At 43.1% G+C, this 26,777-nt stretch overlaps 1 protein-coding gene across 1 annotated transcript in view; it reads left to right on the top strand.

Moving 5' to 3' along the window:
* MYLK (myosin light chain kinase) overlaps window positions 1–26,777 on the top strand; it is a 280,888-nt gene that overhangs the window by 52,629 nt on the left and 201,482 nt on the right. The window contains exon 2 of the mRNA XM_045502294.1: window positions 16,959–17,121. The gene's annotated coding sequence lies outside the window, so the exon portion shown is untranslated. The remainder of the gene's footprint in view (window positions 1–16,958; window positions 17,122–26,777) is intronic.

Here is a 26,777-nt window from a genome sequence, read left to right as displayed (position 1 = left end):
TTATATATTTGTTTTTCTCTGGCTGACTTATTTCATTTAGCATAATATACTCTAGTTCCATCCATGTTGTTGTAAATGGCAAGAGTTCATTATTTTTGATTGCTGAGTAATATTCCATTGTGTATTTATACCACATCTTCTTTATTCATCAGTTGATGAACATTTGGGCTCTTTTCAAAATTTGACTATTGTTGATAGAACTGCTATAAACTTTGGGGTGCATGTCCACTTTTGAATTAGTATCTTTGTATCCTTTGGATAAATACCTAATAGTGCAATTTTTGGGTCATAGGGTATCTCTATTAAAAAAAAATTTTTTTATGTTTGTTTATTTTTGAGAGATAGACAGAGTATGAGCAGGGGAGGGGGAGATACAGACAGGGAGACACAGAATCTGAAACAGGCTCTAGGCTCTGAGCTGTCAGCACAGAGCCCGACACGAGGCTTGAATCCACCAACCATGAGATCATGACCTGAGCCAAAGTCGGATGCTTACCCGACTGAGCCACCCAGGCACCCCTAGGTAGCTCTATTTTTAATTTTTTGCAGAATCTCCATACTGTTTTCCAGAGTGGTTGTACCAGTTTGCATTCCCACCAGCAGTGCAAAAGAGATCCTCTTTCTCTGAATCCTTGCCAACATCTGTTGTTTCTTGAGTTGTTAATTTTAACCATTTTGACAGGTATGAGGTGGTATCTCATTGTGTTTTTGATTTGTATTTCCCTGATGATGAGTGATGTTGAGCATCTTTTCATGTGTCTATTAGCCATCTGGATGCCTTCTTTGGAAAAGTGTCTATTCATGCCTTCTGCCCATTTCTTCACTGGATTATTTGTTTTTTGGGTGTTGAGTTTGATAAATTCTTTATAGATTTTGGATACTAACCCTTTATTCAATATGTCATTTGCAAATATCTTCTCCCATTTTGTCAGTTGCCTTTTAGTTTTGTTGATTGTTTCCTTGCCGTGCAGAAGCTTTTTATCTTGATGAGGTCCCAATACTTCATTTTTGCTTTTATTTCCCTTGCCTTTGAAGACATGTTTAGTAAGAAGTTGCTGTGGCCGAAGTCAAAGAAGTTGATGCCTGTTTTCTCCTCTAGGATTTTGATGGCTTCCTGTCTCACATTTAGGTCTTCTATCCATTTTGAATTTACTTTTGTGCATTGCCTAAGAAAGTGGTCCAGTTTCTTTCTTCTGCATGTCGCTGTCCAGTTTTCCCAACACCATTTGCTGAAGAGACTGTCTTTTTCCCATTGGATGCTCTTTCCTGCTTTAAGATTAGTTGGCCATACAGTTTTGGGTCCATTTCTGTGTTTTCTGTTCTGCTCCATTGATCTGTGTGCCTGTTTTTGTGCAGTACCATACTGTCAGGATGATTACAGCTTTGTAATACAGCTTGGAGTCCGGAATTGTGATGCCTCCAGCTTTAGTTTTCTCTTTCAACATTACTTTGGCTGTTTGGGGTCTTTTCTGGTTCCATACCAATTTTAGGATTGTTTGTTCTAGTGCTGTGAAGAATGCTAATATTATTTGATAGAGACTGCTCTGAATGTGTAGGTTGCTTTGGGTAGTATAGACATTTTAACAACATTTGTTCTTCCAATCCATGAGCATGGAATATCTATTTCTTTGTGTCCTCTTCAATTTCTTTCATAAACTTTCTATAGTTTCCAGCACACAGATCTTTTACCTCTTTGGTTAGGATTATTTCTAGGCATCTTATGGTTTTTGGTACAATTGTAAATGGGATCAATTCCTTGATTTCTCTGTCTGTTGCTTCATTATTGGTATATAGAAATGCAACTGATTTCTGTACATTGATTTTATATCCTGAGACTTTGCTGAATTCATGTATCAGTTCTAGTAGTTTTTGGGTGGAGTCTTTTGGGTTTTCCATGTAGACTATCATGTCATCTGCCAAGATTGAAAGTTTGACTTCTTCTTTGCCAATTTGGATGCCTTTTATTTATTTTTGTTGTCTGATTGCTGAGGCTAGAATTTCCAATACTATGTCAGACAACTATGGTGAGAATGTCTGGACATCCCTGTCATGTTCCTGACTTTAGGGGGAAAGCTCTCAGTTTTTCCCCATTTATGATATTAGCTGTGGGTCTTTTATATATGGCCTTTATGATGTTGAGGAATGTTTCTTCTGTACCTACCTTCTTGAAGGTTTTTATCAAGAACATATGCTGTATTTTGCCAAATGCTTTTTCTGCGTCTATTGAGAGATTCATATGGTTCTTATCCTTTCTTTTATTAATATGGTGTATCATGTTGATTTACTAATATTGAACCAGCCCTGCAGCCCAGGAATAAATTCCACTTGATCATGGGAAATAATTATTTTAATGTACTGTTGAATTTGATTTGCTAGTATCTTTTTGAGAATTTGTGCATTTAGATACATCAGGGATATTAGCCTATAATTCTCCTTTTAAGTGGAGTCTTTGTCTAGTTTTGGAATCAAGGTAATTCTGGCTTCATAGAATGAGTTCGGAAGCTTTCCTTCCATTTCAGTTTTTGGGAACAATTTGAGAAGAATAGGTTTAACTCTTCTTTAAACATCTGATAGAATTCTTCTGGGAAGCCATCTGGCCCAGGATTCTTGTTTCTTGGGAGATTTTGGAGAACTATTCAATTTATTTGCTGGTTATGGGTCTGTTCAAATCTCCTATTTTTTCCTGTTTCATTTTGGTAGTATGTGAGTTTTTTAGGAATCTTCCTATTTCTTCTAGATTGCCCAGTTTGTTGGCAAAAAAATTTTTCATAGTGTTCTCTTATAATTGTGTGTGTGTTTCTGTGGTGTTGGTTGTGATCTCTCCTCTTCTCATTCATGATTTTATCTATTTGGGTCCTCTCTCTTTTCTTTTTGAGAAGTCTGGCTAGGGGTTATTCAATATTGTTTATTCTTTCAAAAAAACAGCTTTAAATTTCATTGATCTGTTCCACTGGGTTCTTTTGTTTCTGTATTGTTAATTTCTGCTTTTTTTGTTATTTCCCTTCCTTTACTGGCTTTAGGCTTTATTTGCTCCTCCTTTTCTAGCTCCTTTAGGTGTAAGGTTAGGTGGTGTACTTGGGACCTTTCTTACTTCTTGAAATAGGTCTGAATTGCAATGTTTTCCTCTTAGGACAGCCTTTGCTGCATCCCAAAGGGTTTGGACTGTTGTCTTTTCAGTTGCATTTGCTTCCATGTATTTTTTTATTTCTTCTTTTATTTCCTGGTTAGCTCATTCATTCTTCACTAGGATGTTCTTTAACCTCCATGTATTTGAGGGCTTTCCAATTTTTTTCTTGTGGTTGATTTCAAATTTCATAGCATTGTGATCTCAAAATATGCATGGTATGATCTCGATATTTTTGTCTGTTGAGAGCTGATTTGTGACCCACTGTGTGATCTGTTCTGGAGAATGTTCCGTGTGCACTCAAGAAGAATGTGTATTTTTCTGCCTTAGGATGAAATGTTCTGAATAACCTGTTAAGGCCATCTGGTCCAGTATGTCACTCAAAGCCATTGTTTCCTTGTTGATTTTTCTGCTTAGATGATCTATTTCCTGTAAATGGGTATTAAAGTCTCCTACTATTATGGTATTATTATCAGTGAGTTTCTTTATGTTTGTGATTAATTGATTTATATATTTGAGTTCTTTCAAGTTGGGGGCATAAATATTTACAATTGTTAGACCTTTGATGGGTAGACCCCTTAATTGTGATATAATGCCCTTCTTCATCTCTTGCTATAGTCTTTGTTTTAAAATCTAGTTTGTTTGATATAAGTATGGCTATTCCAGCTTTTTTTTGTTTTGACTTCCATTAGCATGATAGGTAGTTCTCCATCCCCTCACTTTCTTTTTTTTTTTTTTTTTTTTAATTTTTTTTTTCAACGTTTATTTATTTTTGGGACAGAGAGAGACAGAGCATGAATGGGGGAGGGGCAGAGAGAGAGGGAGACACAGAATCGGAAACAGGCTCCAGGCTCTGAGCCATCAGCCCAGAGCCCGACGCGGGGCTCGAACTCACGGACCGCGAGATCGTGACCTGGCTGAAGTCGGACGCTTAACCGACTGCGCCACCCAGGCGCCCCTATCCCCTCACTTTCAATATGCAAATGTCTCTAGGTCTAAAATGAGTCTCTTGTAGGCAGCATATAGATGGATCTTGGTTGTTTGTTTTTTTTTTAAATCATTCTGATACCCTGTGTGTTGATCTGAACATTTAGTCCATTTACATTCACGATAATAATTGAAAGGTATAAATTTAATGTCATTGTGTTACCTGTAGAATTGGTGTTGCTGGTGATTTTCTCTGGTCCTTTGTAGTCTTTGTTGCTTTGGTCTTTTTTTTTCCCCCTTCACTTAGAATTCCCCCTTAAAATTTCTTGCAGGGCTGGTTTAGTGGTCACAAACTCCTTCAGTTTTTGTTTGTCTGGGAAAGTTTTCATCTCTGCTTCTATTCTGAATGATAGCCTTGCTGCATAAAGGATTCTTGGCTGCATATTTTTCCTGTTCAGCATAGTGAAAATTTCCTGACACTTCCTTCTGGCCTGCCAAGTTTCAGTGGACAGGTCTGCTACAAACCTTACATGTCTACCCTTATAAACCTTTTGTCCCTAGCTGCTTTCAGAATTCTCTCTTTATTTTTATATTTTGCAAGTTTCACTATGATACATTGTGGTGTTGACCTGTTTTTGTTGATTTTAAAGGGACTTCTCTGTGCCTCTTGGACTTGAATGCCTGTTTCCTTCCCCTGATTAGGGAAGTTCTCAGCTATAATTTGTTCAAATAAACCTCCTGCCCCTTAGTCCCACTCTTCTTCTGGGACTCCTATAATATGGATATTGTTTCATATCATGAAATCACTTAGTTTTGTAAGCCTCCCTTCACGATTTAGTAATTTCCTTCCCCTTTTTTTTTTAGCTTCGTTATTTTCCACAATTTTATCTTATATTTCACCTATTCTGTCCTCTGCTTCTTCAGTCCTCATTATCACAGTATCCAGTTTGTTTTACATCTCAGTTATACCATTTTTTATTTCATCCTGACTAGTTCTTAGGTCTTTGATCTCTGCAGCAAGGGTTTCTCTGGTGTCTTCTATCCTTTATTCAAGCCCAGCTAGTAGTCTTTTTTTTTTTTAATTTTTTTTTTCAACGTTTATTTATTTTTTTGGGGACAGAGAGAGACAGAGCATGAACGGGGGAGGGGCAGAGAGAGAGGGAGACACAGAATCAGAAGCAGGCTCCAGGCTCTGAGCCATCAGCCCAGAGCCCGACGCGGGGCTCGAACTCACGGACCGCGAGATCGTGACCTGGCTGAAGTCGGACGCTTAACCGACTGCGCCACCCAGGCGCCCCATCCCAGCTAGTAGTCTTATGACTGTTCTAAATTCTTGTTCAGGCATATTGCTTATATCTGTTTTGGGCAAGTCCCTGGCTGTGATGTCTTCTTGACCTCTCATTTGGGGGAAATTCCTCCATCTTGTCATTTTGGCTACATTTCTGTCTTTTGCATGTTTTAAAAGCTTATTATGCTTCCTGCACCTGAGAGTACTGCTATATTAAAAAAGGGTCATACACTGTCCAGAGCCTGGCACTTCAGGAAGTGTTTTTGGTGTATGCTCTGTTCACTCTGCTATTGCGTTTTGGCTGCTCTTTTCCATGGTCAGCCCTCTGCAGAGCTCCTCCTTGCTTGGAATGTTTGGGCCTTTCACTAGGTGTGCTTTGATTTCTTTGTTGAAGTGACCCTGGAAAAAAAGGAGGGGGAGCCTGATCCCAAAGCAAGAGAAAAGGAAAGGGGACCAAAAAAAAATCAAACAGAATCAAAAAACTATAAGGCAGATTCTAAAGAAAAAGAAAGGAAAAAGAAGAAGAAAAAAAGAACTGTAGGTGTCATTTTGAAGCCCTGGATTTTCAGTGCACTTGGTGGATGGGGGATGGTGGCTGTGCTGATCTGGAGAAGAGGTCCACTGCTTTGGCTCAGAGTCATTCTTGCCCCAAAAAATAAACAGTTGCCAGGCATGGGGGTGCTGGGGTTTGGTGTTAAGTGGGTCCTACCTTCACTGGAGGCCACTGTGTTGCTCTCTGAAGTCCCACCATGTTGGTGTTGGGGGGAAAATGGCACCACTCCAATCTTTGATCTCCAGACTGGGGATCTCACATCCCCTTGCTGTTCAGGCAGCCCTCACAGAGCAGTGAGACCAGTCAACTTGCCCTGTCCCACAACTTTCCTGAGGTTTTCTCTGGCGTGTGGCTGGGATTCAAAACCCACAGTCTTAAAGGACCCAGCGCCATGTGGATCCACTCCCCTCCTTTAGAGTAGAGCCTCTCCATGCTGTGTAAAGTTCTCTGTCCCTGCGGAATAGTCCCATGCCTGCACAGTGCGTGGAATCTGTAGTGTACCACCATTAAAGGCAGCAAAGGTTTTATATTCACTCTAGGTACGCCTCTGTCCCCTGATGATGAAAGGCCTTTGGCTGGCACCTGCAGGGTATTTCGTCCTTGGGAGGCAATAAGCCCTCTTCCAAAAGTACGCTGGGATGGGGAATGTTCTTTCCAAGTGTGCCCTGGAGATGTGCACCCTATGCACTCCCGGCTAGCTGCCCCCTCCCTGCCCAGGAGTGCACGCCATAGCTCTGCTCCCAAGAAAGTCATACACTTCCAAGACCTCAGAATTTGAGCTTCAAACACTATTTGCAAAAAAGAGCTGGGACACTCAGTACTCCTCACTACCCAGTCCATGGGCCAGAGAGGTTTTCTGCTTGTGCTAACTCAATGTTGTACTTTCTCAACCCCTCTCTCTTTCTCTTCCTTTTGTCTCTCCACGAAAAGGGTTCCCTCCTCTCTTTTTCTCTTCCCCAATTCATTTCTATGAACCTCGCACCTGCCAAGCTATCTCCCTCCAACTGTGGAGATCCTTCTGCCAATCTGCAGATTGATTTCCTGGGTGTTCCGAGTGATCTGACCTCAATACAGCTGTGTTTGAGGGACAAGGAAAGCCCAGGGTCCCCCTACTTCTCTGTCATCTTAACTCCTCCCCCTTTTAAATGGATTGTTGAATTCTGTTTGCTAATACTTTGTTGAAGATTTTTGCTTCTGTGTTAATGAGAGGTAATTGGCCCTGTACTTCTCTTTATTTGTGGTGTCTTTATTTGGTTTTGGTATCAGGGTGATACTGACCTCACAGAATGAATTTGAAAGTTTTCCTTCTTCTTCTGTTTTTTGGAATAGTTTGAGAGAATAGGTATTAACTCTTCTTTAAATTTTTTTTTTAATGTTTATTTATTTTTGAGAGAGAGAGAACCAGAGCATGAGTGGCGGAGGGAGGAGAGAGAGGGAGACACAGAATCTGAAGCAGGCTCCAGGCTCCCAACTGTCAGCACAGAGCCGGACAGGGCTCAAACCCACAAGCAGTGAGGTCATGACCTGAGCCAAAGTCAGATGCTCAACCGACCGGGCCACCCAGGTGCCCAGGTAGTAACTCTTCTTTAAATGTTTTGTAGAATTCACCTGTGAAGCCATGTGGTTCTGGACTTCACAGTTTTTTTGGGAGTTTATTGATTACTGATTCAATTTCATTGTTGATAATTGGTCTGTTCAAATTATCTATTTCTTCCTGATTTAGTTTTGGTAGTTTATATGTTTCTAGGAATTTATGTATTTCCTCTAAGTTGTGCCATTTGTTGGCATACAGGGTTTTTTTTTGGCAAATAGGTTTTTATAACATTCTGTTACAGTTGTTTGTATTTTTATGGCATTGGTTGTTTGAAATTACTTCTTGATCCATGGGCTACAGAATGCATGTTGTGTTAACAGCCACGAAAACAACATTAACCTGATTGCACATCTCCATCAGACCTTTTTTTCTGAGTAGTAGGTCTCAACAGCGGGCTTGAAATATTCAGTAAACCATGTACTAAATAGATGTGCTGTTATTCATGCTTTGTTGTTCCATTTGTAGAGAACAGGGAGAGTAGATTTAGCACAATTTTTGAGAACCCTAGTATTTTCAGAATGGTGAATGAGCATTGGCTTTAACTTCAGATTATCAGCTGCATTAGCCCCTAACAAGAGAACCTAACCTTTGAGACTTTGAAGCCAGGCATTGACTTCTCTCTAGCTATGACAGTCCTAGATGGCATCTTCTTCCTATAGGAGGTTGTTTAACGTATATTGAAAATCTCTTGTTTAGTGTCACTGCCTTCATGAACTATCTTAGCTAGGTCTTCAGGATAACTTGTTGCAGCTTCCATGTCAGTATTTGCTGCTTCACCTTGCACTTTTTGTTATGGAGATGGCTTCTTTCCTTAAACTTCATGAACCTACCTCTGCTAGCTTCCAACTTTTCCTCTGCAGCTTTCTCACCTCTCTTAGCCTTCATAGAGTTGAAGAGAGTTAGAGCTTTGCTCTGGATTAGGCTTTGGCTTAAGGGAATGTTATGGCTGGTTTGATCTTCCATCCAGACCACTCAAACTTTATTATCAGCAATAAGGCTGTTTTGCTTTCTTATCATTCTTGTGTTTACTGGAGTAGCACATTTAATTTCCTTCAAGAACTTTTCCTTTGCATTCATGATTTGGCTAACTGCTTGGTACAAGAGGCCTAGCTTTTGGCCTGTCTCAGCTTTCAACATGCCTTCCTCATTAAGCTTAATCATTTCTAGCTTTGATTTAAAGTGAGAGACATATGACTCTTGCTTTTCACTTAGACACTTAGAGGCCAGAGGAGGGTTATTAACTGGCCTCATTTCAATATTACTGTGTCTCAGGGAATAGAGAGGCCTGAAGAGAGGGGAAAGAAACAGGAGAATGGCTGGTCAATGGAACAGTCAGAATATCCACAACATTTATCAGTTAAGTTTGCTATCTTATATGGATGTGGTTTGTGGCACCCCTTATACAATTACAACATCAAAACTTATACAGTAGTAACATCAAAGATAACCATAACAAATAATAATAAAAGTTTGAAATATTGTGAGAATTACCAAATATGACACAGAGATGCAAGTGAGCAAATTCTGTTGGAAAAATGGTGTCCTCAGACTTGCTCAATGCAGGTTGCTACAAACCTTCAATTGTGAAAAATACAGTATCTGGTAAGTGCAATAAAACAAAGCACAATAAAATTAGCAGCCACGTGTATGCTTGCAACGCATGTTTTATAATTATTGGGTATAAAATTCTACATATGTCTTTTTAGATCAAGCTTTGTTGTTCATGGTAACAAACTTGAGAGCTTTTATGCAAATAATTGTGGGATTGAATTGAATTATGTAGAATTCTAATTCTGAGCTGTTGTATTTACATTACATTTACTGGACTCTTCCTAAAACCAATGCTGGGGATATCTTCTATGTTTTTATCTCATTCCTCTTATCATTTTGAAGTGGTTCTCTTGTCTAATTACATTAAAGTCTATTTTGTCTGGCATTAATTTTGCTATTTCAGCTCTCTTATGGTTAGTTTTTGCCTGGCATATTTTCTCATTATTTCCATTTATTTCTTTCAACTTCTTTGTGTGTTATATTCATCTTGTAAAAAAAGCCTATAACAGTTATGTGAGTGGGTGAGTGTATGTACCTTTTAACTGGTGAATTTGGTCCAGTTACATTTATTGTTATTTATGGTACAATTCAAGTTGAAATGAAATAAGTGCACAGGAATGGAGAAATTGTTGATGGCTATGATGGGACACAATCTAACTCCACAGTGTAGTAGAAGATACCTAATAAATGTCAGCTTTCTTTTGCAGGTCCTTTCTCCAATCTGTGCCTAATGGGTATTTGGAGAATTTATGTTGATTTTTTTCTGGGTGCTCTTTGAATGAAAATACTGTGTCTTCTTCATGATATTCTTAGCCCCCCTAAACTCCAGCATTTTGACCATGTACGTGATACATAAAAGAACTGGGCTGATTGCAGGGGGTAAAGAGGGAGTGGGTGGAAAGGAAATTGTGGCAGGTGTTGATGACTCACTGAAAACACTTAAGTGGAAAGGAAGTCTAGAAATAGGTTGGTAGCTAGAAAGAGAGCAGTAGGTCTAATTGTGGGTCTTTTTCAAGAAAGGATGTCTGGAGGCAGAAAGAAGGGAACTGACAGAATGTGAATGGTTGAAGATATTAAGGGATCAAGGACTAATCTATCACTTAGTTTCTTTAGAACAAGTAGCAGGGGGAGAGAAATGTATAACAAGAAATGTTTTTACAGGGTGTACTATAAAAATATATATCTCTACTAAATTACTAGTGTAAAATGCATAAAGATAAGCAATATGATTTTTAAATTTTTTTTCAACGTTTATTTATTTTTTTGGGGACAGGGAGAGACAGAGCATGAACGGGGGAGGGGCAGAGAGAGAGGGAGACACAGAATCGGAAACAGACTCCAGGCTCTGAGCCATCAGCCCAGAGCCCGACGCAGGGCTCGAACCCACGGACTGCGAGATCGTGACCTGGCTGAAGTTGGACGCTTAACCGACTGCACCACCCAGGCGCCCCAGCAATATGATTTTTAAAATGTAGAGTCTCATACTCCTTTACCTGACTCTTAACAAACATTAATTAAAAAATGAACAAACATTTAGTTAAGACAACTAAATTTTTTTTTTCCCTACTCTGTTTCAGCACTAAAAAGAACTTTCAATGTCATTGAATCCATTTTCCCACCTAAAGTAGAAGACTTTACAGCATTCCTGACAGCTCTCTGGGAAATTTGGAACACTTGTGGTTTTAAGAAATCCCACCACCTCAAATGGGAAGCATCTGCCTTTGTGCAGAGGTGTGATGATAACGAAGCTCTTTCTTTATTCAGTAGCGATCTGCCTAAATGTAACCATCTCTCTCTTGACCAACTATATGATGAATGTAATTCCATTACATGTTGAAGACTCTACCATGTGTCTGTCCCCTCATACTCATCTTGTAACAACACCTGAGACCTTTCTCATGAGAGGACTTCTGGATCACTCAAGAGGCTTCTACCTTTTTTAGCAGGTTAGCTCAGTTTTTTGCATTCTGATTACAGCAGTTGATCAGAACCATTAGTGGAAACTGAATTCTGTCAGGTGCTTCCCACCCCCCCTCCCCATCTAATGAAGTGATTATGTAGTTTTCCTTCTTCAATCAATTGATAAAATAAATTAAATCTATTTATTTTCAAATGTTGAACAGCTGTACATTTCCATGGTAAACCCCACATTATAAGGATGTGTTATCTCATACTACTGAATTTATTAGCATTTTGTTGAGGATTTTTGGCCTGTAGTTTTCTTTTCTTGTGATATCTTTGTCTAATTTTCATATCAAGTAATGTTGGCCTCATAAAATTTGTTTAATTCAGGTTATCTACTTCTTTTTAATTTTTAAAAATTTATTTATCCTTGAGAGAGAGAGAGGGGGAGAGCAAGAGTGCACACGTGAGCAGGGAAAGGGCAGAGAGAGAGGAAGAGAGAGAATCCCAAGCAGGCTCCACACTGTCAGCATGGAACCCGATGCAGGACTCAAACCCACAAACCGTGAGATCATGACCTGAGCTGAAATCAAGAGTTGGACACTTAACCGATTGAGACACCCAAGAACCCCGCTATTTCTTTTTGGTTGATTTTTAGTATTTGTGCCTTTCAAGGAATTTGTTATTCAATCTAAGTTGTTGAATTTATGGGCATAGAATCATTCATAATGTTTACTTTCTTTTTAATGTCTGTAGGCTCTGTAGTAATATCCCCTCCTTCATTTCTGACAATTACAATTTTTCTTTCTTTTTTTTCCCCTGACAACCTGGCTACAGGCTCAAATTTTATTGATATTTTCAAAAACTTTTTTTTTCAGGTTTTTCAAAAACTTTATTACTTGTTTTCTTTTTAATTTCAATGATTTGTGCTTTTATATTTATTATTTCCTTCCTTCTGATCAGTTTGGATTTAAACTCCTCTTCTTTTCCTAGTTTTCTAAAGTGGAAGTTTGGATCATTGGTTTGAGGTTTTTCTCTTTTTCTAATATAAGTTTAATGCTATAAATTTCCTTGTACACTTAATCTGCTTTAGCTGCATCCCCCAAATTTTGGGACATTGTGTTTTCATATCATTCTATGTAAAATATTATCCAGTATCCCAGGACTTCATCTTTTACCTATGGGTTATTTAGAAGTGTGTTGTTTAGTCTCCAGAAATGTACAGAATTTTCCAGGTATCTTTATGTTATTAACTTCTAGTTTGATTTTATTATGATTATAGAACATCTGTACATGATTTTACTTTTTAAAGATTGATTCAGGTTTGTTTGGTGGCCCAGAATATAGTCTATCTTGGCGAATGTTTTATGTGCACTTGAAAATAATGTATATCGGGGCGCCTGGGTGGCGCAGTCAGTTAAGCATCCGACTTCAGCCAGGTCACGATCTCGCGGTCCGTGAGTTCGAGCCCCGCGTCGGGCTCTGGGCTGATGGCTCAGAGCCTGGAGCCTGTTTCCGATTCTGTGTCTCCCTCTCTCTCTGCCCCTCCCCCGTTCATACTCTGTCTCTGTCTGTCCCAAAAATAAATAAACGTTGAAAAAAAAATTAAAAAAAAAGAAAATAATGTATATCTTGCCTTGTTGGGTGTAGTGTCAATTCAGTTAAGTTAATTGATAGTGGTGTTCAGACCTTCTATACCCTTACTTACTTCTGTATACTTGTTTTATCAATTACTGATGGAGTACAAGATATCTTACTGACGGTGCTGAAGGAAAGAGAACAAAAAGTAATTATAAAGGGAATGTTACAACTCAAACTGGTAGAAGGATAGAGATTATATATATTATTTACTCTGTGTTCAATATTTGATTATAAGTGTTGAAAACTGACTCCATTAAGTGTTCTCATCTTGTTTCTGTCTTTATCCTTTCATGTATTTTGTTAATTCCTATAGATAAAATGTGATTTATGGTTATTAGTCTTACAGATAAAAATGTTCCAAGTCCTCTCATTGCTTTGAGCTCTCTCCTGGGTTCCAACCCTCCCCTCCACTGTGTATTCTATGATGCCTAACCCCCTAGTTGCTGGTATTGTCTCGTAGTGTTGCCATTGGACTTTAGTGACCTAGGAGTTTACATGTCACATCCTTCTCATATAAAACAGAATATAAGTAGGACTTGTGGAGAGTTCTCCAAGCTGAGAATTTCAGGGCAGTTTTCCTAGGGGCGGTTCACTAAGAAATCCACAAGAATCACATGATGGCCTTCATCTTTGCAGGGAAGACACATGTGTCCCTGAGAGTGTTATATGTTTCCAGGCACTCAGAAGTCTTCTCAGTGGTTCTTAAAGTTTCTCATATGGAATAATCCCCAAAACATATTAAATGAAAAAAATCAAAGTATAGAATAATGTGTATAATATGCTATCATCTGTATTTAAGACAAAATGGGGATAAAAATAGATATGTATTTTTATAACATATCCCAAGAAGACATTGATGACATGCCTGACTCTGAGGAAGGGAAGCTGGAGCTTGGTACCTAGGAGGAGGGGCAAGTAGAGGACCTTTCGCTCTATACCCTTTTGTGTCTTCTGAGTTTTGAACCATGTAATTGCATTGGCTATTCAAAGAGGAAAACAAGTTAAAAACAAAATCCTTCTAGGATGGTTTATCAAACTTGATACTTAGATTGGCCCTGATAATTTACTCTTTTCCCTCATTTCTCCTTGCTTAAGTCTTCCTTCTTCATGCCCTCCAGGTCTGATCATTTGTCTGCAACAGACATGTTGCAACTTGCTCCTCCTTCTCAGAGTGTACTAGAAACTACACAGGGATGAGGTAGTGTTACTTCTTGTGACTGATTGCCATTTTTAATCCCAAACTTTCTAGACCAGAGGTTCTCAAACTTGAGCCTGCATCAGATTCATCTTGAGTCTTTGTTAAAATATTGGTTCCTGGGACAGAGTTTCTGATTCCCCAAGTCTGAGGTGTTTCTAACAAGTTCCCAGGTGATGCTAATTGGAGACCACTCTTTGAGAACCAGTGCTCTGGACTAAAATTGTTTCTTTTGTGATGTGTTGTCCAGTTTTGGTGCCCCAGCTGTGTCCTAAGAAATAAAAAAATAGGAGAGGTTTGTCCCTTTCCAAAGGCATACGTGTAGCTCACCACTGTCCATCTGTCTGTCTAGCCAACAGTGCCTGTCAGGCTCTATCCCCTTCATAAGCTGATACGCATGTCACCACTAGCAGGACTGACCCTATCAGAAGCCTGCATCCCCCTTCATCTGGGCTCGCCAGAGAGGACATTCGTACAGTCATTGCTGTCATCTCCCCATGAAGACTTAACTGAAATTCTTGTAATCAAGAGTCATGCTAATTTCTGATTCACCTTCCAGTGCTTCTCAACAGAGGCACTATTAGCATTTTCAATGAGACAGTTCTTCATAATGAGAATTCTGTTTAATGTGGGATATTCAGCATCCTTGGCTCCCTTCCCTGTCCTTGGTTATCATGGTGATCCGTAATCCCACCACACATCCCAGTGCACCCCTCCTCCAGCCTTCCCCTCCCCACTGTCCCTGGAGAACAGGATGAGAGCAGCACAGCTTTCTTCTGAAAAACACTGTCTTGTATTAAGCCATCAGTGAACCCCCTTATCAAACCACATTGCCTTAGCTCCCTGCAAAAATCCTGAGTCGTGTTTTAATATTTTCCTGGTTTTCATTAAATGTTGATATTAAAAAGTGACTGAATGGTGAATCCTTCTTTTGGAAAACTGTATGGGTGGAATTGTCTACCCATGATGTGCAGTCCCCTCTCTATAGAGAAATGCACTGGAGGGTCCCTGTTTCCTGTTGAAGTGGCTTTGCACCCTCACCTGCCAAGGAGAAAAATGTGACCCATTCTATTTCCCTTTTTTTTTTTTTTTAACCATGAGTGTCAGGGAACTCTTTTGCACCTGTAATGCTTAATAGGGATGCAAAATTAGTGTAGAAAACAATTTTGCCTATATTATCAGTTTTTAAAAATTTTTTTTTTCAACGTTTATTTTTGGGACAGAGAGAGACAGAGCATGAACGGGGGAGGGGCAGAGAGAGAGGGAGACACAGAATCGGAAACAGGCTCCAGGCTCTGAGCCATCAGCCCAGAGCCCGATGCGGGGCTCGAACTCACGGACCGCGAGATCGTGACCTGGCTGAAGTCGGACGCTTAACCGACTGCGCCACCCAGGCGCCCCTATATTATCAGTTTTTATACATTTTTAATTTTTAAACATTCAGTAGCTTAATTTTGCATTTTCTTGTGGGTGACTTCAGAAGCAGACCTTGGTGCAGGTTGAGTTGTGAAGGATTATAGCCAAGGATTATAGTTGCCTAACTAGCTGGGCAGAAGAATCCTGTGGTGGAACAGCCTGGCCTCACGTGGACACCAGCTAGGCCGTGGGCTTGAGACACAGGAGGGGCAGCAGGCAAGGGGGCTCTTCTTGATGGCATCACGTGAAGGTGTCGCTGGTGAGACTGAAATGCCAGGTGTGCTCAAGCTGGAAGTGAAGTAAGGGTCAAGGAACAGAGAGCCGCAGGTATCCCTGAGCCCTCACCAAGGTGGGAGAATCATTGAGGTGAGTGGTGGCAGAGGGACCAAACTTGCCAGGTCAAGAGAAATTCTGCCAGGACTGACTGGGTTAGCCCATGAGAGCTGCAGAAACCATCACTTACAGGAACACCATCCTGATTTGGCTCCCACTTGATCCTGTGGCCAAACAGGATACAGATGGGGTACAGATGGGGCTGGCACTCTGGGGTCAGCCTTCTGCCGAAGCTCCGTGTCCGGGTGGAAAAGAGCATCTATCTGGGGGACCGTAGCAGGGCAGAGATTCCACCTCATCCCACCCCTCCTCTGAGGGCCCAGTTCCTTCCAGTTCCTCTTCAAAGTATGCCTCAAAGTGTCAGGGGACCACCACGCCAAACTGGGAGTGTCCACCCTCTAGATCTCCTGTGTGAGTCGGGTGTATAAGGCCTTTCCATCCAGAAGTCTCTCGGTTGAAATTCCATCGTGAGAGCTTGATTCCCTTCGGGTTTACAAACTCTTCATTACAGATTAATACACCTTCTGGGAAGGCAGCAAATAATTTGCACATTTGAAAGAATGGATTTATCACTTTAAGTATTTGAGATGTGCTGCTGGAGGGAAACAAGCCTTTTTTTTTTTTTTTTTTTTTTTGAAGTTTATTTTTGAGAGAGAGAGAGAGAGAGCACAAGCAGGGGGAGGGCCAGAGAGAAGGAGAGACAGAACCCCAAGCAGGCTCCACACCATCAGCGCAGAGCCTGATGTAGGGCTTGAACTCACGAACTGTGAGATCATGACGTGAGCTGAGATCAAGAGTCAGACGCTTAACTGACTGCGCCACCCAGGCACCCCAAAACAGAAACTTCTAAAGGGAGGAGATGGGGTGAGGTTTAGGAACCCTTGCAGGCTAAGGGTGGGCCCCGTGGGCTGCTTTGGTGTGAGTTCTGGGGGAGCAGAGGTGTGGGCTGAGCTCTGGACAGTGAGGGGGAGTCACTGGTTTCTGAGAACAGTCCTCTCCCAGGTGTGAGTATTGTCTCCCTGTCCTGTGAGCTCCTCCTTACCCTGGCCTTGTCACCGAAGCCAGGCCCCTGATCGCCCATGTACCAGCTCTTTCCAGAGGGCCCAACAGCCACTACCTGCTCTGTGGCCTTCCTCCCTCACCCCTGCCAGGGCCTCTCCCCTGACCCCGTGACTTCACCCCAGCTCTGCCCTCCTCAGTTCTCCTGAATTCTGTCCTCTGTGGAGGAAGGAAGCACCCAGTTCTGGTTCTCCTTGTAACTATTCGTCCTGAACTTTCAACCCATAACCCCCCACACTTGGAAATAAAAGCACCTATTGTCCTTGGGACATTTCCACATAGCCTCTCGGAGTGATGTGCTCCTCCTCCCAGCTGCTCCTACTCCCTTGTGCACGTGTGTCCCTGACTTAGCTTGCCTTTCCTCCTTCCCACCAGGCACTGGCCAGGAGCTTCCAGTGGGCTGCCCCTGCTGCCATCCGAAACACTTCAGGAGCTTCTTGGCTAAGGGCCCCACGAGCCCACAGGGAGGCAGACCTCCAGGACGTCTTGCCCTGTGCTCCCAGCCCAGTTGCCACAACAAACAGCAGAGGAGACGTTGGTGAGTGGGCAGGGTTCAGACTGTGCCGTTGACCATTCCTCCCCAGCCGACCCTGAGGAGATGACAGAGAGGGGATCTGGGCAGCCAGGGCAGAATAGTGCCCGCAAGGTGAGATGACACCTGGTCAGGTGCCCAGACAGCTGGGGGTGAAGCCAGCATGCCTTACTGAGCATTATCTGTTGACCCTGGCTTAGCTGGTCAGAATTCTAGAACTGGTGGAGTTGGTGGGAACTGTCATTGAAGCCAGCCAGGAAACAAGATTCGGTATCTGCTGGGTGCCCTGGTTTCTGCTAGAAACTGTTATGCTGCCAAACTGGTGCTCCGTCCTTCCAAATTGTCCACAGTCTTCTTCCTCCTGCTACTCCAGGAAGGTGCTCTGGTTAACTGCATTTGGTTTCGATTTTCCCTTTGACTCTCTGGTTCCTTAGCAAGAAGCCATAATTGGGGGTGGAGCACAGTTCAAATTCTGTGTTAATTGTGGAACCCATCTGTTCCAGGTCCTGACCAAGAGCTCCCACTGGCCCTGCTTCACAGACGTGATCATTGTCACTCTGGTCAGTGGGAAATCCCATTGGGAGTAGGTGTAGAGTGAGTCTGCTCAACAAAAATGGTGCCTTTGTGGGCAGCTATACAATGGTCAATATTCTCAATAATATTTCAAAAGTCTGGGTGATCTTTTGGGATATCATATGTGAAAGTTAGGGGTCGGGGTCCATTGCTTTCATAGCTTTAACTGGTGAGGAAGATGGGTTTCCTTCTGCTACCCTCTTCCCTCTTCTTGGGGTCTTGTGATTACAGTACTTGAGGGGTCCTCAGCCAGTGTCAGCCTGGGAAGTGGTCTGTTGACTCTCACTGTGAAGGAGGCTGATGGGGTCCTAACCAATTCAGTGAAGCAAAGCAAGTGAGAAGGAGGAGGGGGAAAGAGCAATCAGTGAAAAGAAGCATAGCCTGTGATTTTATAACACTGATTATTTCCCCCAAGGTTCTAAGGCTGCTTTGAAGTGTGGTTCCATCACTGAAGTGGGAGAATAGCTTCTTTCTTAAAAATTGTTTTTACTTTATTTTTAAAAGATTTTTATTTTTTTAATGTTTATTTACTTATTTTTGAGAGAGAGAGGGAGAGAGAGAGAGCAAGCAGGGGACGGGCAGACAGAGAGAGAATCCCAAGCAGACTCCGTGCTGTCACTGCAGAGCTTGAACTCACAAATGGTGAGATCATGTCCTGAGCCAAAATCAAGAGTTGAACACTTAACCAACCGAGCCACCCAGGTGCTCCGACTTCAGCTCAGGTCATGATCTCGTGGTGTGTGGGTTCCTGCCCCACGTCAGGCTCTGTGCTGACAACTCAAAGCCTGGAGCCCACTTCAGATTCTGTGTCTCCCTCTCTCTCTCTGCCCATCCCCCATCATGCTCTCTCTCTCTCTCTCTCTCTCTCTCTCTCTAAAAAATAAATAAACATTAAGAGAGAGAGAGAGAGAGAGAGAGAGAGAATACTCTTAGGCTGCTTTGGCAGACAAAACTAAATACATGGGTTCTGTCCTTTTGTTAAAAAAAAAAGATGTTGTAATTTTAAAGCAATTTTTAAAAAGTGATTATGAGGTTGGACTCTAAAGTGGCTGATGAAGGGAGAAAGCAGTGTCTTACTACTGCCTGAAGGAAAGTACAGAATGTATGGCTGAGATGGGGGGCATTATTTTAGGATTCAGGGAAGGCTGGATCAAAGTGAACACTGTGTATGCATGAGCATTGCTCCCTTGAGAGGCGAGCCCTAAGGCACTCTGACATTGTGAAGCAGCAGAAGCAGAAGATCAAAGGATGGAAAAATTAATGCAAGTCCTTTATTTTGAAGGCAGGTTTGCCTTGGCTAAAATCAGGATGAAGGTAGAGGCTCGGGTGCTGGGGAGAGGGCTGTGTAAGAAGCCCTTTCTGTGGAGTTACCCATTTTATGCTCAAGGCAGGGAAATTTGCAAGGAGAAAAAGAGGACAAATTTTCATTGGAAAAGCTAGAGCAGATGGGACTGTGGAAATCATCCAGTACTCTTTTCCCTGCACTGATGAGGAAAGGGGGCCCCTGAAGGAGAGCTGCAGCGACACACCTGGTTGGTGCAGAGTCAGGCTGGAACTTGGAGCTCTTCTCTGGAGTCCCTTCAAGTCTGCGCTGATGGGCTGCTCACAGATGATTCGGGCACCTTTAGCAAGATGCAAATGTTTCTTGACAGACTTCTCAGAAGGGCAAGTAACCTTTAGTTTCCTCCATACATTTTTTTCAGAGATGCCTGTGGAAAATCTCTTTTCTGAATTGCACACTCTTAATGAAGACATTCATTCTGCTTTTGATAAAATAAACTTTGAACAATGAACTATGGTGCTATATTACATCAAAATGTATTTCCCTAGGCTTCATTGTAATTCTTCTTTTATACTGAAAGCACATGTAATTTAGAGAGCTTTATGTTGCTTGATATATAACTTGTAATTAAATGTAGGGTTTGATCATATTTCTTTAAAAGTTGGGCATTAGGGTCTTGATTAATATTGTAACATCCCTTATACTATGGTTTCTATGAGAAAGTCAGCCTTCTTCCTAAGAAAAGAACGTAATCTATGTCAATCTGGTTAACATTGATTTGATTAATGTATCAGACATACATTCATTCATTCATTCATTCATTCATTCATTCATCATATAGTCCTTGAGTGATGCAGCAGACAAAGTGCTTGCTCTCGGGTAGTTTTCCTTCTAGTGAGAGAGGAAGACATTAATGTCTGTCGTTGATTTTAAAGTTCAGTGAAGAAAAGTAGTGCAGGGTAAGGGGATGGGAGGATTGGGACAGGGTTATTTTTCATAGGATCATCGAGTGGTCAGGGAGGGTCTCTTTGCTGAGGTGAGATGTCAGCAGAGGACAGAGTGAAGTGAGCGAGTGAGTCTTGAGATCTGGAGGAAGAACTCTATTCAAGGCAGAGAGACTGGCCACTGCTAAGGCCTTGAGGCAAGAGTGAACTTGATGTGGCCAGAGGAGCAGCAGGCAGGCCAGCCAGCTGTAGAGTGGAGGGTGAGGCCCAGTGTGATAGCAGGTGAGCTTGGAGCAATAGGCAGGGCCGGGTGAGGTAGGGCCTTACAGGCCATGGTAGAAGTTTGGATTTTAGTCTGTAGGTTAACAGGTGGTCATTGGAGCATGCTGAGTAGGGGAGTGACATGTCCAACTGCTGAATGGAGAACTGACTGGGGAAGCAGTGTGGAAACAGGGAGGCAGTTAGACCGCTGCAGGGGTCTAGGGTCATGATGCTGGTGGCTTGGATGGCTGGTGGCATGGGGTTGGTGACGTGTGATCAGAATGGAGGCAGAACCAGACAAAGGTAGGCAGGTGGATGATGGAGCCTTTGGTCTGGGTGGGAAGTGCTGCAGGAGGAGCACATTTGATGGGAGAAAGTTGAGAGTTCTTGTTACATCTTGTTAGATAAACCAGTGGGGATGTGGAGTAGGCAATTGGATGTAAAATTTTGGAGATTGGCAGAGAAGTTAGAATGGGAGATGGGTTTGGCAATCTCTGGCCTCTCACCACATATAAAGCCATGGGACTGGAGTTGATCCCCCGGGGGGTGAGCAGGCCATCACTTAGAGACCAGGAAGAGAGGGGAGGGTAGGAGGAAAGAGAGGAGAGTGCAACACCCCATCCAGAGAGAAGAGTGTCTCTCCAGATGGACGAGGTGACTGTGCCAGTGCAGCTGAAAGCATTAAATATATTACCAGCCTGAGAATAGTGTCCTCTAGATGATTGCCTGGGTTTTTATGTGCTTGTGGGCCTTGTCTCCCCCATTAGACTGGGAACTCACCAAAGCCAGGGATTATTTCACTGTTCTCCTGCTTGCACTTGGAGCCACTTAAAGCTATGGCTAAACCACCTACTGAGTGGACACTTACTTGTAGAAACTGCTTAGAGAGTCATCCATCAACGGGACTGTGGGAACAGTGTTGATGAGGAAGGGGCAGAACGAGTCCTGCTCTTGGCAAAGAGGCCAGTGATATCCCAATTCTGAGTAGAAGGACTTGGGTGGCAAAGAAGACAGATGGGAAGAGCAGGAAGGAAGCAGGACTGTCAGATTCCTGATTTGGGGAGCGATCAGCCCCTTAAATGTAGTCATATATCTCCCTCCTGAGGAAGGGGGGCCCTGAAAAGTCAGGAACTCTTTGAATGGCTGTTGATTGATGCAGCAGTTGGATTCTTTACCTCTGTCTCTGCAAAATATGTGCATCTATCTTTCTTTCTTTCTTTCTGTGGCTTAAGAAGGATGGAGGAGCCCGTAATGACTTCCCTTGGAAGTACCTGATTCAGAACCAGCAGTTCAGGTCCTGACAAAGAGCAGAGTCCCAATGGGACCTGAGTCTGGACAGGAGTTCTGTGGTGGTGCTCGGAGGCTGTCATGGCCTCTTCTGTTGACTGGGTTCCATCGATCTGTATCTGTGGGGAGTAACTGGGCCTGAAAGTCTGGCCATCTCTGACTGGGGGTAGTGTCTGGGGTAGACCAGCCTCAAAGATCCCTAAGGGCTGGGCACACTAGGAGTTAATCTGCATAAGGAGAGAGATGAGTTTCCCGGCCATCAGGAGTCTGGGATAATAACTGGATTCTGTCCTGTTTCTTGTCTCTTACATAGACATAATGAAACCAGAGGACTCATAGGATCATAGGAAAGCATAGGAATAGTTTCCGCTGGGACACTGTGAGAGCTTTGAAGAGATGGGAGGCCATCTTGATGAGACAGGACCAGAAGTTGAGAGTCCTCGACAGCATAAAGGAGACCCTGCTTGTGGAATGAGGGCAGATCCTTGGCCCTCCAGAGTTTAAGCTGGTAATAAGCCTGCAAGCTAAGGGTCCATCCCCTGGAGTTACCCTGGGAACCTAATAACTAAATTTTTCCAGGCGATCCTGATCATGGGGCTTGATAAAGCCCAAGCCTGCTGCTAAAACTATGTTAAGATAAAAGCTCTTTTTATTAATTTGATACCCATTAAAACCATCACAGATTAATTAATTTTCAAAAGAAAGAAAACCATGCCACAATTCTGCAAGTAACTTATGTCCAGATGTTGACATCTTGGGACAGCCTGTCATGCTTAAAAATATTGTAAGAAATCTTTAGACAGTAAAACCTAAAAATAAAACCCCCAAAATTAAAAAAAAGAATAAGGGAAAAGCATTGTAGTTCAAGAGATTTATTGGTTTATTTATTTTTGAAAAGAATATAAAGTTAACAACTTAATACCAGATTCCAAGACCTAGGTATCCCCACTTTTGTAGTGGGGAGGGAAGGTAATTATAAAATGCAAGAAAGCACCCAAGGGAGAAAACTATAAAAATCACTGGAGGCTTAGCTGACTAGCCAGTGGTTTCTACAAGCTAGAGTTAGTGAAGCGCATGAACCCTTGATGTGAACAAGTGGTGCAGGGGGCACGGGGAAGAGATCGCGTTTGATTAATTCATGGTGCCTGAGGAAGATTTGGAACCACTGACAACTTCCATATCTACCAGCCTCCCGTTAAGCCACCTGGGGTGAACTGAAATTGTAGTGGATGAGTTGAAATTGTATTCATAACATTATCCCTGACTGTGTTCTTTTCTCAGTGCCTGGGGTGAGTCTGGAGCACATTCATAGCAGTATTTCCGCCCTGTTGCCCCATTCATACAGCTGCCTGCTCAGATCTCAGCTTGCTCTGGGTTGCAGCTAGAGCGGTTCTGGGCCAGATTTCCAGGGCGACATCCACGGTGTTCTTACCTCTTCTTCTGAACTATGCCAGCTCACGTCCCGCTGACCTCCAGCCGTGCCATATCCCTCGGGTCAGGCGTCCCCCACCTTTTGTGGGGTATATGGTTGTTATGGAGAGGCCCACCTAGTGCTCTCAGTGGAGGGTGAGGAGAGAGTGACAAGCATCCTGGGATGGTGGCAGGACTTGCAGTTTCCTTGCCCACAAATGGAATGCAGGTAGAAGCTTGTCCAAAAGTTTATACAACACAAGCCCAGGGTCTGATACTGCGGGCGAGCATCTGGATTTAGGAGGGCCTGCTTGGTCAGGTGGGAGAAGTGAGTGACATGGGAGGAGAAACTGTGGTCTGTGCATTCCAGACACGGGGACTCAAAAGGAAGGTCTTCGCGCTCAACAGATGTTTCCCCTCTTTCAAACCAAAGCCTTGGAAGGACCTCAAATGAAGGGAACTTTAGATGAAAATCAAGAAGATGAAAATCAATAAAAATAGATAAGGAAAAAATAATAAAAATATTTTTCACTTACAATTTTTTTTTGAAGCAACTAAACATGGACAGAATGGGATGGGGTTGATGAGAGTCTAAGCTAAAGACTATAGGGAGAGTGTGTTTTGCTACCTTTTCTTTAGGTTATGGTTAATAACCATAGAGGGTCTGAGATTTCACCTGCGTGCAAGCTAATGAGTTAGCTACGGTGTCATGGGACCTGTGGGTTAGGCATAAATGACTTTTTGATTCACAATGATAACAGTGGCCTGGGTACCAGCATTTTCTCACACTGGGTCTTTGAGCTTCAGTCCCAACAGGGTGATGCAGAGGCCAGGTGGCACCTGTGCACATGGGAGAGAGAAATCTTGAGCTTAGGGAACTCAAATCTTGTATAATGGACAGCAAGTGTACGTGTGCTTTGCTCCAAAGGCGTACACGATCTCGCTTGTTTACGACATAGGTATCCTTGAAAAGATAGTCTGGAACAAGGTCACTCCATGCTTCTACTTGGAAGATGTGCAGAACTGAGAAAGAACCATGGAGAATGGCTCCCACATGCTGCATCGATAGGAAAGGAAGCTGGTGTTACTACCTCCTTGTTACTCACCAGGCAGTGAGCAGGAGACCTCGTTCTTTACCTCATCAGAGCTCAGAGGTGGTACTGTTGTTATATCAGTAAGGAGCTGGTGAGTAATGGGACTGAGACATCCAGCTGCAGGATTTATGTAGGTATTACCTACTTCTTATATGCAAAGCATCGTGTTAAAAAATAGCTAGAGCTTAGTCAGATGTTTATTGGCTCACAGTTCTAAGGGCTGTCCATGCATTGTGTAATTCTCATAACTAAGATTATCAGGTGCTGCTGAGGAAACTGTGGGGGACACTGAGGCACAGTGAGTTGATGGGGCTAGGATTCAAACCTGCATGTTTAACCACGCTACTCCTCTGTTCTTTCTTCAGTCCTCAGGGTCACACAGGGAAGGTCATGGTGAAACTAGCATACGCACTGAGGATGTGGAAGGGTTTGGAAACCATGCCGCGTAGGAATAGTGGAAGGGCCAAGGGTGTTTCGTCTACAGAAGGATAAAGGATAAATGGTGACTGTCTTCAAATATTTGTAGGCATGTCTTGTAGCAGAGTAGAGTTTACTCTTCATGACCCCGGGGGGCAGAATGGGGTCCAGTTAGGAGGCATATCATCCCTCAGCCTGCAATGGAATAGGCTGCTTGTGAGTGTGGGAACTTCTCGAAGGATTTTCTGGGAGATTGCCTTTTGGGATGCCGTGGGTGGGATCTGTCAATGGCCCCTCAGTAAGCACCTCTGTTTCTATTCTCCACAGGAGCTAGGTGATGGAGGAGGAGGTTTCTAGTGAGATATTCTAGACCTATCCTAAGAGAGCAGGCCCAGCTGAACACAGTGACCCAAACTCCCTCCCCTGCCATCCCTTTCTGTCCCCTTTCTAAGAATTCTCTGCTGTCAGGCGTGGCCAGAGGGAGTTCCTGCATGGATGAGGCTGTGTCCTAAATGGGGACTCCAGCCCACCGTAAGGGGCTGGAGAAGTCCATTTCAGCTGTAGGCCTGCTCTGTCTCAGGAAGGGACCCACCAGGATCTTGGCTCAGTCCTGCCTCTAACTCTGATGGGTTTGGTTCCATCCCTCTCTGAGCCTGTAATCACCAGCCTCCTGGCTTTACCAGGCTCTAGCAAGTAGCCTCACACACACCAGACCCACTGTTGCCCAGTTTGGGACAGAACAGGATTCCTATACTGGGTGGGAGGCTGAATTATGACATCTCTGTGGTCTCTTAACTGTATCTGTGGTTCTGTGATTCACCCTTTCTTTGTCAACAGCCCATGCTTTAAAAAGCAAGTGGGAACAAGTGGTTGGATCCAGTACTCCTCTGTAAGGACCTGGCTGTGACCCAGTGGTCACTCTCTGGTCTTGGGCAGCTCTGGTCCTGAGCGGAGCAGGTCTGGTTCAAGTGCAGGTCCAGGGAGGAACTTGGGGAGATGGTGAGGAATGAATGGTGGCAACTGCTTTAATGGCATCTGTTGCACTCAGCCAGAAATGTCTTCTTTTGGAAGCTAAAGACTCCCTCAATATGGTTTCAATTAGCCTGTGCATATCTTTAAAATAATTACATTTTCATCAAAGGGTTTTTGAGAGTGATGTTTAGCCCAGTGTAAAGGGCATGATCAGGATTTGATCCTGAAATAATGTCTCTGCTATCCCAGATGTCAGGAGTAACTAAAAATATACTCATAACTCAGAGGAATTCTTGGTTTATTGGACCCATCTCCTCTTCCTCTTAACCTCCCTCCAGAAAGTGAGAGGGTGATGAAGTGAGCCAAAATTCTTTAATTATCCAGTCTGCTGACATTATTTTATCTGCATCACTGATATTAAATTTGTACAGCATTCCATTTCAGTCACAGAGCTAGGAGCAGCCTCTGCAAACGCGGGCCTTTGTCCTTCTGCTGGTTGTGGCCAATGTTCTGCTTTCCACTCCACCCCACCCTCCCTCAGACTTCTTAAATTCCAGAGCTTTCTGTGGCACCGGAAATTATCTGTCTGTGGAATGTCCATACTTCAGGAAAGTCCCTGAACTGTGTATCCCAATTCTGCTTCCCCCAACTCATCTTGGCCATTTGTGGTTAGGTTTTGGCATGCGCCTATCATTGGAGAAAGCTGGGTTTGGCGGGAGCATTTCATCGTGTTTCTATTATTGACATCAACGCAATTTCATCGCTTCCTATCATTGACATCCATGGAGAAGGAAGGGAAAGTGTGGCTAGTTTTGTTTTTTTTTTCTTCTTCTTCTTCCTTCATGTACAAATTTAATTTTCCCTGTTATATCCTTAAGTTTTCTGGCCAGTCAGATGCATCTTTGGTTTCAGTTTGGTTCTCTGGGCTGTGACCTTTCCATCTGACTTCATGGTAACACGCTCAGCTGGTTTACTTAGCACCTGGTTGATGCTACTCTTACTGCTACAACCAGGTCACATTTATTGAGGGCTGCTGGTATGCCAAGCACTCGCTGAGGGCTCCAGTCCTCACAGCCTCTTGAGGCAAGTACTATTACCATCCTCTCCATTGTACAAGTGAGGACACAGAGATTCTAGAATTGGCTGAAGATCCTGCAGCAGGGCTAGGGTTGGAAGCCAGGCAGCTGGCTGACTTCACCGCCCCTCCCCCCCCTCCCGCCCCACTAACTGCCTCCAGGCCCTCCGCTGTGCACGAAACCAGTGTCCCCACTAACCCTCCAGGAAGTGTTCCTGTCTTTCTAAAACCCTGTCCTCAGCAAATGTTTAATGAGAACTGAGTGTGCGGGCCACTCTGCCATGGAGATGCAAAGATCTACAGATGTGATTCCCACCCTCCCCCCACAACCTCTCAGGCACTGTGGC

The sequence above is a fragment of the Leopardus geoffroyi genome, chromosome C2, assembly GCF_018350155.1.
Source record: "Leopardus geoffroyi isolate Oge1 chromosome C2, O.geoffroyi_Oge1_pat1.0, whole genome shotgun sequence".
Classification (NCBI taxonomy): domain Eukaryota; kingdom Metazoa; phylum Chordata; class Mammalia; order Carnivora; family Felidae; genus Leopardus; species Leopardus geoffroyi.
Note: the sequence above shows the minus strand (reverse complement) of the source record. Positions and strands in the feature narration are given on the sequence as shown.